The 3,782-nt window shown below is 37.4% G+C and overlaps 2 long non-coding RNA genes across 2 annotated transcripts in view; both read left to right on the forward strand.

Annotated features, from left to right (window-relative positions):
- Positions 1-480, forward strand: part of LOC106964749 (uncharacterized) — a 20,372-nt gene extending 19,892 nt beyond the window's left edge. The window contains exon 3 of the long non-coding RNA XR_001428496.1: positions 386-480. This is a non-coding gene — a long non-coding RNA (uncharacterized LOC106964749). The remainder of the gene's footprint in view (positions 1-385) is intronic.
- A 1,933-nt stretch (positions 481-2,413) lies between these two features.
- LOC106964741 (uncharacterized) overlaps positions 2,414-3,782 on the forward strand; it is a 5,053-nt gene continuing 3,684 nt past the window's right edge. Inside the window, exons 1-2 of the long non-coding RNA XR_001428494.1 lie at positions 2,414-2,544; positions 2,861-3,031. This is a non-coding gene — a long non-coding RNA (uncharacterized LOC106964741). The remainder of the gene's footprint in view (positions 2,545-2,860; positions 3,032-3,782) is intronic.

Raw genomic sequence — 3,782 nt, forward strand, 5'->3', positions numbered from 1 at the left:
GCAAGGCAACAGCTCTGCGCCACTGTGCACCCTTATTCAACCCCCTTCAAATAAAGTGTTACCCAAATAACTTTGAAAAGTAAACTCCCAGATTTTTTTCTCTGACAGGTGTCACACCCAGCTCAAAAATGACAAAAATGGGAGACAGACGAGTGGGTCTATAGAAACAATAATTTATTTCGTACAAAAATATGCTCAGGGAGAACTGCACAGCCAGTCAGGGAGACGTGTGGACCAATGCTGCTTGTTCCGGCCTGGTCCGGAGGGCAATCAAGCAGACCGGTGACTGACTATATGTCAGTATTTATCAGCTGCCGGTGTGTTCAATTAACAGCCATCGACCTGCTTCCTGAAAAGAAACAAGAAAAAACACATAGTGGACTAGAGACACCTATTTTTCAGACTCCTGTTCTCCCAACCCAGAAATGGAATTATACCAGAGGATACTCAGCAACCCTGAACAGGAGCTCCTAGTTTACACTTTAGATCAACATTAGATTCTCTCCTTCTTTCTTTCCTTCCTTTTGTTTGTTATTTTGTTTGTATTTCCTTTTAACTCATGTAAAGCTCTTTGAATTGCCTTGTTGCTGAAAATGTGCTATATAAATAAAATGACCTTACCTACTGGACAGGAGGGGATTGTCACACTGGCAAAATAATCCTAAATATCACTGTTAATGTTTTACAGTGTAACTTCAATGGCACCTCTAAAATGATCTTTAAATCCTCATGGCAGATAAACCTTCACAGGTTTGTGTAAAATAGAATGAAGTGATTCCACTGTTAAGCTGTCTTTATTTTAGTATGTCCATTAATAATCAAAATGATTTATAGTTCTTCCAAATAAAGATGTGAAAATTGTGTCTGGTAATTGTGCTTAGCTGTCACTACTTTACTATCCCGAAAAAACACCAATACTCGCATGGTTCTTACCGCCTGTTAGTTTCATAAATTGTTTTAAATACACAAAACTTTCAAACTGCATTGAAGGTGATAAGTACATTGGGAGGAGTTGAAATGAGCAACTTCAAAGAATTCATCAGAACAATTGTAACAAAAGATTTTCATTTATTTTAATCACAGCTGTGTCACAAAGCAGCCACACACCACATCATCCAGATCTTCTAGATCATCTGGGACTTCTCCACTCTCTTCATTGAGAAGCTGTTATATCACCATCTATTGTTAGAAGAATTAGAACTTGTAATCGTGAACATGCAGTCCATCCCAAACAGCAATCTGCTGATTTCTGCTTTGTTGGCTGACCTACAAGGACAGAGCGATCTGTTTCAGAAATTCCACACAACCATTTCTGCAGTTCCCAAATATTTCCATGCAGATGCTATGTTGGTTGCCGTGGCCACTGTTCTACTGATTCATCCCTAACTAAACTGAAGATTGTAAGCGGTGATCCATGTCCCTTCCTGTGAACTAAATATGGTGCAGAGCTCTGAGAACACACAGAACCACGGCTGTGATCAGAAGAACTCCACCAATGATTCCAATCCGAACCCATGGGAAATCCCCAAGCTGGAAAACATTCCAAGTCGCATCCAGGTCGTCTGCAGTAAAGAAGGAAATAAGTCTGAATTTTTCTCCATCCCGAAAAACAACATTTATTCAGATGGTGTCACTGACCCTTATCTGAAAATGTCTCTTTTTCCTCAAAGGTCTCTGTCTGCTGTGTATTGGTGGGATCACTGGGAAGCAGATTCCCATCGTCTGGAAGCACAAAACAGAAACAATCAGAGTAAAAATCTAAAACAGTTTCCAGAGCAAAAGACAGATCATGACCAGTAGTGAAACAGTAGATTCAACTAATAAGAAGATACAATACAAGATATTGAATTCATAAAAAAAAAAGATGAGGTGAGATTTAAAAAAAGATTGAAAACATTTTTGTCATAGTACCGGCAAGAATTATAAATTACTTTGGTAGCACTTTATTTGAAAGGGGGTTGAATAAGACTGTCATGACACTGTCATAAACATGACATAACACCTGTCATGAACATCAGTAAGTCTTCATGAATATTTATGACTGTTGTCATAAATGAACCAAGACATCATGATCTGACATAAATTTGTTATAAAAGCATTACTGATTAAACTTTAAAAATTAACTTTATGTAGTAATATTATAAAGCTCTGCCATGTTGTTTACTCTTTAATTTCTTAATTTAACTGATCCTAAAGTTTTACAGCAAGATGTCTACAAAGCACGTATGAACTTAGCATTTGAAACATTATTCAAGGCTGTTTTAACCCTTGTGCGTGCGAGGACTGAGGCAAACGTAGAGAACTGTGGCAAATGATAAAAGTTTTACGTGTGTGGGGTCGTTTGGTATGGAGCCCATTTCTAAACACAAGGGCTAAGTAGTGCAATACACCATCTCCACCAGTGAGAGGCAGCAGTGCACGAACAGACGTGCACTGTGTTGGTGAAGAAGAAATCTTCCATATTGTGGCGCAAACCTAACAAGTTATAACGGCCAGACCTCCTGTTTAAAAAGAAGCCGAAGTTTGATACCTAATACATATGAGGTATGTGTCTTATTAACTTTACATTTTCTTTGAGAAAATAACATTGACTATGTTCTCTTTCTCTGCAATATTAGCTATAAGCAATTCAAGCCAATCCTACCTTGCTGTAAGTTTATGTTAGTTAAAGTTATTAAACACAATTACTGTAACGTTAAATATATTAAATATATTTTAAAGACAGGCAAATTGTTTTTTCCCCCTCCAATTTTAATCTAGCAAATTAAAAGCTAATATATTAGTCAAAGCCATCCTTCATGTGCATTATTTAGCGACTTGGCTGATGTGACATGGTCCTTGTGTTCTTTGCTTTGGCAAGTTTAGCCACGTGAAGACCCAGGCTAGCCTAAGGACAGGTGGGGAGGACAAAGTTGGCTAATGAAGACATGCTACGATGTGGAGGATGATGATAAGGACCAGCCACCAGAGAAAGAAGTTCCTATTTGACCAAAGAGAAAGAAGCAGATGAAATATTCCCCAAGAAAATTAGGTAAGTCGTTTTTGTGTTAATATTTTCACCATGTGAAGTGGGGTGGGACAGCCAGGTAAGTGGGGAATGGGGAGCAGGGATCAACATTCACCAGCTGAGTTAATAAGTTACGTTTTAGACAACTAAAACTGATGTTAAATCTATTTATTTATTAATAAGCTTCTTGCAACAACCCTAAGTTAGAGTATCTGGTTAGAAATAATTTAGAATGCTCTTTAAATAAAAAGATGCATTCATGTGCCTAAAACTATATGTTAAATGATGCAATCTGAATAACAACAGTGGCAGTCTGTCTGAACTTCTGCTAGACAAATATTTGATCAGAATAATTTTGTTCAGCTTTAGTTATTATGCTACTTGTATTAAGAAATAATTGTATTGCACTTTATAACAAGCATTTGTCTGCCAGTCTACCATTCTGGCAGTGTGCAGCAAGGGACATTTTTGAAATGGTATTTAAATAAATGCTGGTTTTTTGTTTTTGTTCTTTTTTTAAGTGACCACAATGAATTGAGTCAACAACGACTACGAGAATGTCCAGAAGAGATTCACCAAGTTCGAATTCATGAAAATGATCAACTATTGCAAGAACAGCTGTAATTTCTGAGCATTTCTGGACACCTTCAAAGAGCTGCTTCCAGGAAATGAAGACAAGAAGAAGAGCTCCTGTTTTCAGAGCATTACAGGAAGACTATTACGAAGGAGATGGCTGACATAAAGCAAAAAATGTTACTCTTGAAAGAACCTATTT

This window comes from Poecilia latipinna, unplaced genomic scaffold, assembly GCF_001443285.1.
Source record: "Poecilia latipinna isolate Pla-1442-1.1 unplaced genomic scaffold, P_latipinna-1.0 Scaffold1713, whole genome shotgun sequence".
Classification (NCBI taxonomy): Eukaryota; Metazoa; Chordata; class Actinopteri; order Cyprinodontiformes; family Poeciliidae; genus Poecilia; species Poecilia latipinna.